The sequence below is a fragment of the Nomia melanderi genome, chromosome 5 (assembly GCF_051020985.1).
Source record: "Nomia melanderi isolate GNS246 chromosome 5, iyNomMela1, whole genome shotgun sequence".
NCBI lineage: Eukaryota > Metazoa > Arthropoda > Insecta > Hymenoptera > Halictidae > Nomia > Nomia melanderi.
The window spans coordinates 17,706,589-17,720,417 of record NC_135003.1 but is presented as its reverse complement, the minus strand read 5'-3'; the positions used below and the strand labels follow the sequence as shown (position 1 = coordinate 17,720,417).

Genomic DNA, 13,829 nt, shown 5'->3' with positions numbered 1-13,829 from the left:
TCATCTGTCGAAGGTTTCGTGCATTTCGAAGAATCTTCGTCCGCAAAGGGGTTAAACGCGTGCACGAAATCAGGTGGATCGAGCGGAGCCACCGTGGCCACGCGGCGCACAGAAAACACCGTTTTCTCCTCGATTTATGTAACTTTAGTGCCTTTTCTCGTTGCGATGTATGATAGTTAAAAATGGGGAATTCGTGTTACGCGGCACACACCTGTCCGCAGATTACATTCCCCGAATCGAAAGGATTTCGTTCGATGTCGGCTACGATCTTTCCGAGTTCCGTGGAACGATTCGGAAAAATTGCTAGGAAAATTGCAAGAATGATAAAACGAGAAAGTGAACGGAATTTTTCAATTTTCAGTTGAATGGAGAGTACTGTTGCCTGTCTCTTTCATGCGGACCAGTCGCAATCATAGTTAGCAGGCTACAGTGAAAAGTGTACTTTACGAGTAATAAATGAATTGCAATAATTATTTCAGTGATATATTTGAATATTTAGTTCGTATTTTTTTCTAGTCTTTGTTTCGCGATTCGTTGACAGTAGAACTACCAGATGACCCATTCCTGATTTCTCGTTACAATTATTGAAAAAGTACCGATGCTTCTGTGAGAGATCGTTAAGGAAGTCGATTTATTAGTACTTATACTGAAACACAAGTCAATTAAAATCTTCATAAATACACAGAAGTTTTACAAAGGAATTTAGAAAAGTCAGTTTAAGTGGTTGGTAGTTCTATTGTTAAGAAGGTCGTGACATGCGATTCGGTAGAGCCAGTGCCGGAGTTAGTGTAAACATTCCGCTACAGCGGGCCGTTATCTGGACACCGATAGCCATGCAAATGATCGAGATTATTTGTCGAGTTTCGATCCTCCGGTGAACGATCGGTGTACACAAATCCGCGGAGCAGAGTGAGCCCGTTGTTACGGCGAAAAACGGAGTAGGTGTCACGCGAAGTATCTCGTTACGAAATCGATGTAACCGTTATAACATCATCGCCGTACGGTATTATAGAATCGATTCGGTTTGAGGTTAGGTTGTCATTCCATGGCGAGCTGTGAACGGACCCGACCGTGCCTCGTGAATCGTTTACCCGGGAAAGTAAGTTCCTCTGGTTGGCGAGACGAAATCAAGATCGACAGGAAGCGCGATGATTCATCGGCCGATCGGTAATCGCGACGTGGATCGAAAGGTGAATGTTGTCGCCGGAACTGACAAATGGGTCGCGACAATCCGTTTCGGATTTCCGACGTGACGCTGATCGGAAAAACGCGAAGGTTATTTTTCTCGAAAATTCACAAGTGAATCGATCGATTCACGCGTACCGTAAAAGTCGGTCGGAAACGTGGGTAAACGCGGCCGCATCGTTTCCACGGGGACACGCGAAGCCAGCCACTTTCACTGGGCAGAGGGTCGAACGACGAAGCGAATGATTTCCGTGCGAGTCAAGTCGCGATGGGTCGGCGCGTCTCGTTTCGTTTTTGTGCGGCTCGGAATCGATCACGGGCCGTCCTAACCTCAAAAGGCGCGCCGGCGGCACGCCTCGAACCACCGTTACGGTACGCACACACTTATTTGGGAAGGCGAGCGAGCGAGCGAGCGAGCGAGCGCACAGTATGTCAAAGGACAACACCCACCTGCGTTTACGTGGTTCCTTGTCTCGTTCTCCCTCCTCGGAGCGTGTTTCCTCGCCGACTCACGATCGTCCTGTGACACCGAGGTTACCGGCTTCCCCGCCGACAATCGAGAAGAAGCTTTCCTCCAACGGCCCCGTTGTCCTCTTCCTGTCACCTGGCCGACGGTACATGCAAGGAGAGACACGCCGCTGGTTCGCGCGGATTACCGGAACGGCGATGCTGCGCCCGTTCCTCTCTATTATCCTCTTCGGGGCCCCGTGTGCAGTCCAGGCGACGACGGTCGGTCGGATGACGATGATCTGTTTCGGTAGCCGTGTCGCGAAACGGGCGAAAGCAGTTCGAGTCGCTCGCCGCTGTTACGAGCGAGTGAGCGCGAGTAAGAACAACGACTGCTCGTCGCCGGTTTTCTTCATCGGTGGCACGCGTCTTCTTCCTCCTCTCCGTGGTCGCGGGCCCGTTGTATCACACGGATGGGGAGGCGAAGAAGGAACAACAAAACGAACGGGGGATAGGAAACGTAGGCGGAACGAGGAAAGTATGAAGGAGAGGCGGAGTGCGAGGGAAAAAGAGAAGAGGAAAAAAAAAGAGGAAGGAGAAGTCAGTGTCGACGAATCCCTGCCGACAGTTTCCTGTGCACGCGGTCGTACCCGACTGACGATTTCTTTTTCTACAGGCTGTAACGCGCGGCCGTTTAACGTTTACGCTACCTAACCGCCCGGCCCGTCCACCTTGCTCGCAACTCGCCGTCACCCTACTCCTCGTCGCCGCGATGCTTCATTCTACCGCTAGTACTACTCCTCTCTCTCTCACTCCTTCTCTCTCCCTTTCTTTCTCTCTCCTTTTTTCTTCCTTCCGTCCTTTTTTCCTTTTCTCTTCCTCCCGTTTCGGTCTCCCACTTTCGAGCACTGACCGATCCGTGTTCGTAACCTGTCACGATTCTACGTGCTCGCATACGGATCTCCCACCTCGACGTTGCCCGATCTCCATACGATTGATCTTCGTCTCCCTTTTGTCACTGGTCTACTTGCGCCGGGGCGAACTGCTCCGTGATCGTGCACGGGGAACCGAGTCCCTTTTCCCTTCTGCCTCGAAACGGGAACGAAAAACGAAAGACCGCGGCGAAGATGGGGACAACCACGACGACGAGGACGACGCGATAAAGACGACGGAAACCGAAGGCCGCCACGCCGTGCCGACGACGAAAACTACCGCCGCCAACTTGCCATCTCGCGGACGACACCGCAAGCTTCCCCGTATGGTTCTCAAACCGCGGATCGCGTACCATAATACTTTTTCCCGTTGCACGCTGCTCGTTCGCTTCCTGGGAATATTCGTCGGGAATGTGTATCGTTGAAATATTATTTTTCACATTTCTGACGACGTATACATTGAAGGCTTCGAGTGTACATGAGAATTCCGCATAATATGGTGGACGAGTGTACGTCTCGACGTGAGCTCATGTAGGTCATTGATTTTCAGTAATTTCTACTTTTGTACAGGAGAAAGGACGCCGAAGTGATTAGGATTCAAGCAATAACGGATTATTTATGAATTCGAATGTATATCGATTGTACGACAGTTGGGAGGAATTTGAAAATTGAAGGAGCACCAATGGGCTGGCTCGGCGAATCGGAAGCTCGGGTTTGCGCGGGAAATAAGGCCATGGTTAATTCATATGTGTTTGAGTTTTTAGACCTTTTTAATATTCCTCCGGAGATTACGAATGTTTGTCCACGCTTAAGATGCGTAAACTTGACAGTGTAATTGTTGGCAGTTAAACAAACCCCAGTTGCCTTTCGTAGCGACCAGTATTGACACGACGATGTTCCGAGGTTCATTGAAAATTATAATTTCAGAGAATATGGGACAATCGGTGAGTTTAGCTGCTTGTACTTTTTTCAATCTTTGACATTGCAAAGGCGCTTCTCTAGGAGATTGTTAAACAAATGAAGTTTTTACACGAGAACGCAGCGTGGTCGTTTCAATTGTTTAATACATTTGTGTTTCTTTACTTTCTTCGTGCGACGATTACGTCATTAATATGCGATATCTTCTTTGTGTTTACAGACGCTTATCCGTTCCACCAACGCAAGAAAATAATGACGAGCTGCTGCGATGTAAGTTTCGTAACTGCTTCTTATTCACGTGAAAGGATTAACCGTCATTTGCCATTAACGCGAGTACATAATACAGTATTGTCGACACTCGATATCCTTAAAAATAATGGAAATGACTTACTCGTCGTAATTTGTTTTCCTTTATAACTACATCTTCTAGAATATCATCGTGTCTTCGTGCAGTACATCTAACATATGAATTTAAATCGTTACAAGATAACACGAGCGGTGAGAACAGAAATTCATGTTCTCCCCTGAACGTCGCATTAGCGTAGTAATTAATCCGCCTGTTTAAAATAAATTTATGTTCGAAGTAAAAATGAATCCTAAACTAGCGCAGCAACGTTTCAATTATAAGTAAATTTCTAATCGATCGAACAAAGAAGCGCTAAATTAATTCTCTCATATAATACTTAGCTAACCATGAAAATGCAACATCCTTGAGCACCTGGGAAGTTTTCATATTTTTACATGTCTCCCACTTGTGATTTTCGCGAATGCATAATACATGCAGTATATTTACAGGCGGAAACGCGGATCTGCTTACGCACATCTAGCGTACCCCCAGAAGCTTTGGAAATCAATATTTATTACATGGTATTGCGATCAGTCGATTCTTCGATATTGAACTACTTCATCGCCAAGGCCGGGAAAGTGGCCAATTGTCTGTTGCAAGCCATATTTGTTCAGCTTAACCTACTTGAAGTCCATCTGAGATGGCGGTGGCCCTTCGATGTCAAACGTTACATCACATCTCCTTGAAAACTAACTTCGAACGTGTTTTCGCGATGCAATTTTCTTCCTCGCAACAATCGAATCTCTCCCTGAGACAAAACAAACTGTACTTCCGCAGTTCTCTAAACTTTTTGCGCGTTCGTATGACTATCACCGGCGAAGCCATCGAGTCGGGAAGTCCGTGAACTCGATTCGATTTCGAAGCTGCCTTGAAAATTTCAGTTCGTTTCGACGGACTCCAACGAAATTTTCATTCTTGCTCTTCGGCTTGATATTTTTATTCCTCTTGTTCTTCTTCGCGATAATCCCTTAAAGACGCCTGTAGTCCTCGGAGAACGTACGACGATTTCATTAAGCTGAAAGTGACGTTTCCTCCGTCGCAGTTCGTTCGTTGCGCTACAAATGAAAAATATCGATTCGGTTTTTGCTCGTCGTATAAAATCCAACACCGGCCGCGATTGTTTCTCGTCGTTGAACTTCCACGGGCGAACGCGACACGAAATAATTCGTGTTACCGAGCTCACGGCGCGGCTTGACGTCTTGTTATCTTTTCGCATGATTAACCGCATTTCCCGTCGACAAGGTACCGCATTTTCCTCCGTTGCTAAATTTAAGACTCCTCTCGGCTTCGAAGTTCCCAGGGCTGCTCGGATTACCTCGTTTCCGCCCAACTATTTTACACCGGGTGTCTCCTTGCGAAAAACACACTTAACAAGGGAACGAGCTGATTGCTCTCTCGTTAAAAATCACCGGACACGAACGACCTCGCGGACAACGGCGATTATTATTCGCGGTGGGAACGTAGATGCAGCACGATCGAAGAAGATCCTTGCGAAGAAGCGTTTATAATTTACGCCTGCCGTGGATCTTCGATTATAACAGACTGGTAAAGCCAACTGGTAGGTTCAAGTGACGACTACCAGGAAAACAACCTCTCAGCGATATGAGTACCATTCGAACCATTTCCCATTGGAGACTCGTCGATCAGTTTCCGATCGCTGCAAAAATCCGCGAGAAATGTTGATCTCCGGAGCGGAAGATTAAATATATTTGAAATATCGAAGTCGAGAATATCAATAACGAATGCTGATCAATCGATTGAAAGCGTATTCATTCTAACATTTTAAGGAAAATGAATGTTTTACGTTCTTGTAGAAGTAGAACAGAGTATTATGATAGAATCCGACAACTCTGCTTCGCGTTTGTGTGGAAAAGCAGCGAACAACGACTCAGGGATGCCACGGAACGCGGCAGATTTGATGCGAGGCTGTGCGTCATGCTCGTTTCCCGATCAGGTAGAGAAACACCGGGCAAAGTGTACCGGAATGAGAGTAATTCTGACTACCAAGGAAACGAACAGAAAGTGTAATGCCGTGTAACAGCCTTGCGAGAGGTTATGCAAGTCACGAGTAAGTAGCTTGGCCGGCGATGACGATCGGCGAAAGTGATTCTTGGTCGACTTGCACGGTCACGAGATGTTTGCGAATCGTTTCGTCCCCTTCGAGACGCTTCTATTCGGACGCGCCGTCGGTTTCGTAGAATTTTCTCGTTCCTGTAACCCCCCGCGCCCTGATTGTACTTTGAAATGCTACCGTTTCCATTAAAATTCTGCTACAAAGTATGCGTATTTGAATGCTTCCGTTCAAGTATATTTCAATTTCAAATTTCCGCCGTTTATACGGCAAGAACAGGAGACAAGGAAAATTCAAAGTGCAAATAGTTAACGCCTGAGCTGCTGACGGTAATATTTTTACTCTCCGAGTGTTAAGTGATGATATATTCGCTTCGTTAGGAACTGATGATTTACAACGAAGGATTTCCCGATAAGGTTTTCATCGGTTTTCAATGAGAATTTCCTCTGTGATTATAGAGACTGTGGAAGTGTTAATGTTGGGAGGAAAATTATTATCCTTTTGTTCAGCACAGCGCCAACATTGAAAAGCTTATTAATATTAATACGTGTACGTCTCGTAAAGTGTTAAATCCAACAAGAGGAGACTTTGTCTTCCAGCTGAATAATTTCGATCGTGCTTCTTCTCCGCTCCCTGGCGAGGATAAATAACTCATTGGAAAATTAAGCTGCTAATGGCGTAGAATAGGAAATAAATTCGACGAAACCGCAAACTGCGGAGTCATCGTGATGATCGTTTCTCTTAGTCGATTCGTGGTCCACCTATAGTAGAACACAATGCCGCAGTTCGGCGTTAGCGATGCGGAGTAGCCAAGCGTCTACAATAATTTAAGCCTTGGAATTTTCACTCGTCATTGCGCTCGACAACTGTATTAACCTCTATTGGCACGATTACAATAACAGTGATTATTGCGCTTTATTGGTGGCTCTTCGCCTGTTCTCAGATAATTATGATAAAAACGAGGAACAATTATTCCCCTTGTCGCAGTCACGAAATTATACGTATTAAATGAAAAAAAGTAATAAACAAAAGCAGATGTCACGCGTTCGACAGAATTTTCTTCGTCTCGCTCGCTTCAGCGCCTTAGAATGTTGCATGGTGTTTGCTTTACGTCAAAGCAGTGTTTACCGTTCATTCTTCATTAGGATTACGAATCCTCCGGAGACGCAAATTAAAAACAATTACACACATGACAGCGTCGTTGCGTGCTGAAACTGCGTCTAATCTTTCGTCAAACTGATTCCCAACGTACCGCGCAGGACAAATTGCATGGAAGTATGAACAACGCGCCCGTCGAGCCATGAACTTCCTGTCGGAATCCCGGATGAGAAACCAATAGACCGATCTTACATTGATACGCTAAACGACCAAATCAATACTGGAAACCATCTACTGTCCCGTAACCCTGTTACGTTCTTCGGGTCCTTCATCCACGTTTCTTAAACTAACGGCACGTTTTGAAACAAAATTGAAAGATCGAACAGTAACTGCTTCCCACTGATTTCGAATCCACGCCTGAAACATGGATAAATCGGAGCTATTATTACTCACGAGCTTACACGATCATCGCAAGATTATTCGATGGCCGGCGAGTAACTCAGAAGTCTAAGCAAAAACACTTCGGAGTTGTCTGGCAACTTTGTGGAGTCAGACAGGTTGACACGTTCCCTGCCACGAGAATCTTAAGCGTAGCGCGCATTCTTAGGTAATAAAGGTAAATAGAAGCAGCTATTAATTATTCGCTGTCGCAACTCTCGCGTTACGTTATTATCTAATTAGTTAAACCAATAAATATCTTTATTCGGTGTCAATCATCTCGCGCGTGTATTGTATTCGCTGTCAAACGATTCAGAAGATGCACGATGGATACAGCTAGCCGAAGAATATCTAAGCACGTAGACGTGATTCTTGGTTCGTTTTCCGTTGTCCGCGAAGAGGAAAGTTCTGGACCGCGGCTCAAGAGTTTCTCGTGCTCGGGCGGCGCACGGTTCCTCATCCGATCTGAACCGTGCCAAGCTATTATGCAACAGGAACGACAGGTTACCGTCTCCGAATTATCTGAGAGAGCGGATGAACGGAGGCCCGTAACAGCGATACTTTCACAGCGAGGGTTCAAGGTTCTCCGCGAATCGCTTTCATCGGGCCGTTGTCACGCGAGATTCGTTCGCCTGGCCGTTCGTCCTGCCAGTATAATTGCAACTAGAAATAGCATACAGGTTGCAGCCGTTTCAAAATAAAAAACAAAAGTTTCTGGCTTATTAGAAATTTGTATACATGTACATATGATCTGTGATATTTCGTGTTATATCCTGTGTAAGGTAAAAATAATAATTAACCCTTATAGCGTACAGCAATATGCGCTCAGAAGTCAATGCACTTGAGTCCAGAAAACAGAAATGAGAGTTAATAAATATACCTCTATACTGGATAGTAGAGGGTGGTCCAGGAAAAGTGGTCCTACCAGAAATTCTCAAGAAACTGCGGTTCGCTCGCACGAAAATAAATGTTGCTTGATAATTTTCCAGGAAGCCGTTTAATGGGCCTTCCGTAAACACGCGACTGCGAAAACAGGGGGCAGCGTGGAGTTGCGGTTACATGGAATCTTTTTGCACGTCGGTGAAGGTAAATTAGAAGGCCTTATTAACGCCGGCGCACATTGTACACCAAAGACCGAGAGAATGTTTCCAAAGCTATCCTTTCGGAACGTAGTGTCCGTGGATCGAACGGAATTTACGAGGAATCATTGAAGGCTAAAGATAAATATTCGCTCGCAGACACGTGTCTTCGTCCCGCGCAATATTCGGAATTTCTAAATTTGGAAGGTAGGCGAGACGTTGCGAGAGTCGCACCCAGTTTCCCGGATTTTCTCGTTGATCTTTTCAACTGCGATCCAACCGACTCGCGGGATCGATTCCCGTGACCCACATGGGCTGATCAAGAAGGTATCTTTCATAACGCGTCGATATAGCCGGCTGTCGATACTGAAATCAGTTTCTGCCGCGTCGAGGATCGCGAACACGTCTCGCTGTATCGGGAATCGTGGTCGCGTCGATGAAGAGGAGCGAAAGGTCACTGTGTCGGAGGAACGTTGACTCAACTGCGGGGACAGCGTATTTTTAGGGGTTAAAGGGATCGATTCTCGTCGCTGCGAACGATGAAATGTTTGTGTTAAACAACCGTTTCCCGTTCGGAGTACGAAAAAACTGTTTGGCAGAGGAATGACGAAACTGCGGACGGCAGTGTCGATTCCACGGTCGACGTCTAAAATTAAATATATTTCGATTCGTATTGATTCGAACGGCGCGCAAAGGTTAACGGCGGCGCGAATCCTTTGAATAGTTAATTAATCGGACAAACTAACGACCCTGGTGTTTTTCGCCTTGCCAGGAATGCGCACTTTTTTTCTTCTCCGCGTCGTTTCTCATACGACGAACTTCTCGGAATGACGTCGCGTACCCAAATGACGAGGTGTTTCGACAAATAATGTATTATATATACTTTGACCGCGTGTCAACATTGTTTCAACGTTAGCTCGTTTTATAGTTCAATGTATAATCGCGGAATTGTACTGAACATCTATTGACGCAAATCCAGTTACCGGTTTATTGTTTTTATTAATGTGATTACAACTCACGATTAATGTTTAACCTTCGATGATCATTTCGCAGTCCACGTATTTTTCTTGGAATTCTACCGGACATTGTTTCGGCCTGCAAACATTCGATGCCAATGAACTGCGTCGTCAAATCGTTTAAGAGCGTTCTCCGAAAGATCGATTTCTAAATATTCAAATTATATTCAGTCTGCGTCATTATCAAGAAACAATGTTGAATGTCATGGAAATTGTAATTACGATTACAGAGACGAGGAAGTGATTCATTAAATGATACAAATTGCACTTACGATCTAAACAAAATTACATAAAAGAGCGAACGGTCCAAAAAAATGCGCCTGAGGAGAGTAATATAATTCTTACATCATTAACATTGCCTCTGAATAATGCAGCGTTAATGGAGTCTGTCGTAATATCAACACTGATCTACCAATCAATGTTCTAATGCTAACTTTTGATTCACCTTGATTCAAGTGCTAATTTACCCTTGCTTTAATTTCTCGATTCCGAGCATCGATCCTCAAACTTCGTATCCCAAATGAAAGCTAGATCAACAAACCTGTGCGATATCATGGGAAACGCAACGACGTTCACACTTAGTCGCTACTTGGATTCTGTCGCAAGTGGACAAACGTTTGACAGACTTCTGTAATTCCCAGCCATCGAATCCTCTTCGCAGAGGCTGGCGTTTTATCATTACGCGTCGCGAGCTCTAACGAAATAGCATTGAACGACGACGTTATCGTGGCTAATTGACCGCAAACAATAGAATCCTTGGTCCCTGTTTCAGCATACGGTTATAGGTTGCGTTAATGACGGCCAACTCGCGCGGACCCTTGATTACGAATTCTCGTTTCGCGCAGCCCCGAGCCGCGCGGTATCGTAATCACTGGTTAAAAGCACCTGTCTATCTGTCGTAATACATTAGCACGTAGAACGCATGCATTAGCGAGGCGTATGCAGTTTATCCGGGGAGCCTCCTTTATGTCGCGTGGCTCACAACTTTCACCGACCTCCACTTTCACCGATGAAAATTAGTGCCGGCGCGTTTGTTCTGTCGCGGGACCAGCTAGATCGCCACCAATCGTGGACCGGGACGCGTCCTCCTCCCGTCGACGCTACGAATCTCGACCGTGACGCGTGACACGCAGAATTATTTAATCGCACGACGACGAGCAAACGCTCGGCGTACCTTTTTCGACGTGAAATTTCGTCGGCGTCGTTAAGCATGCGACAAACGGGTAGTTACATATTATTACCCAGTCGCGTTTTGCTCCTTTTAGATCGTGCTAGTAGATCTTTAATTAACCTTTTAGCTACGGCGGAAGCTATACCTCTGTGCGGCAAGGTTCGACGCAATCTGCATATCGTATATGTAATGTCACTGCGATTTCAGACTGATAGGATCTTTCACTGTGCAATTACGTTAAATTAGACTGTAATGCGCAGAACAATCGGTGGCAGGGAAAGAATTCTGTCGCTGTACTGGCATACCGTTCGGAAAGATGATACACGCGAAAGCCATTATGGCGGCGTACGGTAGCTAAAGGTTAAATTGAAAAACTGCAATAATACTAATTGAACGTTGGTTACTCATTAATGACAATTATTGCAGATTCATTAATATATGCGTGGTGTAAATAGCGCGCGAGTGATGCAGATTTTATGCTTATTTATTTATATGTATGTTATTGTGGAGTGCGTTTAAGGCATACATTATGGAAAACTTTTTTAGTCTTGCGTATTAATCATGTATACGTATTACAGCTGCTTAGAGTAATCGTTTTTTTCATGTTAATTAGATTTACTTGGTAACATAGTACCTTACTTTGGAAAGCAATCTTAGTGATTACACGCAACGTAATTTTTTAATCGCATCCTTTTTTATCTGGTTAGAGATTAAAATACGATCGTCCAATAAATCACTTAATCTTTCTTCAATGGATTTTTCTCACTGCGAAGGCGTTAACAGATAAATGAAATGATGCGTACATACGTCATTTGCGGATTATTCTTTTGTGTTCCTTTTGGATCTTGAATTCCCTTGATTAGCGTTAATTACGCTCAAACGATCAAGAGAAAAATTTATATAATGAACTTCACCAGTGATGCAACTATTGCTAGGTCTCCACAAATGAATTTTATTGTCCATATTGCTATTAATGATGCTATTAGCGTAACCATTTTCCTTTAAATAATTGTACATTGAAGAGTTCCCAGAAAAACAAGGATTGAAAGTCAAGAAAACAATATTTTGAAAATATATTATGCAATGGCATTTTTCTTCTGTATTTGAAGTGCCATCATATTTAGAAATAATACACTAGCGGCCTCTACGTATGGAATGGACATTTATTGAATTACATAAGCATGCTCATATATGATAAGTTACTAGGACATTTTTAACACTTTGTTATTACCACCGATGAGAGATAGGGCGCCCTGGATATTCAATAGAAATTTTTGTCATAGTCTGTGCTTTTGTTATACGGCCAGGGGCTGCGTGACACCCTTGACAATCTCATGTCATTTCCAACTTTGCCAACAGAGTATAACTAAATACAAATAAATAAAAACGTGTTGCTTTCTATTTTCTTCTTTCAATATTAAATTGCTCTATCTACTCGCAATTTCTTATAGACATTTCTATTGCTTGCAAAACATTAACAAAAATAACACTGTTTTTCCGTATTACTGTCTATCGGTATTTCAGTGTGCGGTTCGTGAACGAATTGAAAAGAGGGTGCTACGATCAGTCTTGAAATTTGTGGGTCGGTAAAACAGTCATTGCGCGAAAGCGTATAAAATATTCAATATATTCTTATACCTATTGCTTGCGACTATACCTGACAGGAAGCGTATACTTGAAATGTTTAAAAAATAGAGAAAATAGAATAAACTGCCTTGTGTACACATTTTAAAAATTGCTATAAAGATATAGTGTTTGTGTTCTCTAAAGTACAAAATGTGAAAACTGATCACATCTTTAACACGCTTTTCCTTCTTGTAGCCTTTTCATCTTTTCTAATATTTGAAACATTGTAATAATTTGTCACTGTGTTCACTTTTATACTTCCTCCGTATAAAAGCAGCGTCATTTTCGTATTCCAATGTGCTCGAAAATCCTTTCAGCGATCGTACATTAAACCCTGATTAATCACGTTCCACCGCGGCGACGGTATTCGTGTCGCACAGTAGTTTCAGTGTTTTTATGATACACCGAATTTCGTTAGAAGACAGTGAAAGGTAAGTAGGTATGCTTGTACGCATACATGAATTCTCACACTTTCATTCTGTCCGGTAAAAAAGCCGCTGTTTAACGGCGCGGAGACGGGACGGTGGTAGTTAAGGTCGGAATGGAAATTCACATAAATTATTTCGTGCTGTGAAATCGCCGTTTCGTGGATTTTCATTGAACAAATGATACAATTTCTCCACTCTTATTCTCACGGTGTTACTTTCATGGTAACATTGTTCTTACGCCGAATTTAATGAAACGTCGTTCACGCATCGCTCTAACGTGGAATGCCGCTTTTCCCTTTCACGCCGATAGAAAAAAAATTAAAAAGCTTCCACTGAACTGACTGGAACCGGCATTAATTGCCAAGCGAATACGATAAAGCCGGGGAAAAAATTCCGCGTTTGCAAGATTAATGGCCTGCTAGATAGACATCGTCGTTCCCCTCGGTTTAACTTCAGCCTCCACGTGACCTTCGACTTTTTCAAGGGCGGCTTTATGAATACCAAGAGGAACTCCGAGATTGATAAGAATGATGAAGCAACCTTCGGCCAGTCTTGCGCTAATATTGTTACCGAAAGAACTTTCCGCCCTGAGAGAGTTTCAAGAGAAGTTCTTTTCGAATTAATTGAAAAACAAATTGCATCGGTGAACGGACGGGGACCATTTTTGCGCCACGATAATGTAACACACTTCATGCATCAAGGACGACAATTGAAAAGCTTAGCGAATCGAAATACAAAGTTTGCAGCATTCTCTTCGGCCTCTAGTTTTTTCCTGTGCCGCACGCGATAACGCGTTTATGCTGTGCATAATTTAAGAAAGCGATTTGAATAAGCCTGCCGTATGGAACATGCTATGTCCGTAGAAAGAAAAACTTTGCAGTCGAATAACGACAAGGTTTTTGTCTGTTCAGGTTGAAATATTATCTAAACAGAGCATTCGCAGTCATATTTTACAGCTTTGATGTCATCGTTCAGCTATTCAGTACGTAAAACATGGAACGAAACTGTATCGGTACAACCAATTGCAAGTTTTGCAATCTCTGAAACATTTATATAAAACAGCTTTGTTCCTTA

General features: G+C 43.9%; 2 protein-coding genes across 4 annotated transcripts in view; one reads left to right on the top strand and one right to left on the bottom strand.

Moving 5' to 3' along the window:
- LOC116424576 (very long chain fatty acid elongase AAEL008004) overlaps positions 1–2,821 on the bottom strand; it is a 58,713-nt gene extending 55,892 nt beyond the window's left edge. The window contains exon 1 of the mRNA XM_031971148.2: positions 1,636–2,821. The gene's annotated coding sequence lies outside the window, so the exon portion shown is untranslated. The remainder of the gene's footprint in view (positions 1–1,635) is intronic.
- Positions 1–13,829, top strand: part of cdi (serine/threonine kinase) — a 100,490-nt gene that overhangs the window by 23,676 nt on the left and 62,985 nt on the right. Inside the window, exons 1-4 of one of the 3 annotated variants that reach the window (XM_076367650.1) lie at positions 804–938; positions 1,035–1,190; positions 3,138–3,508; positions 3,703–3,752. The gene's annotated coding sequence lies outside the window, so the exon portion shown is untranslated. Of the gene's footprint in view, positions 1–803; positions 939–1,034; positions 1,191–3,134; positions 3,509–3,702; positions 3,753–13,829 lie in introns of those variants that run through there. The other 2 variants (XM_076367651.1, XM_031971141.2) reach the window with 2 other exon arrangements.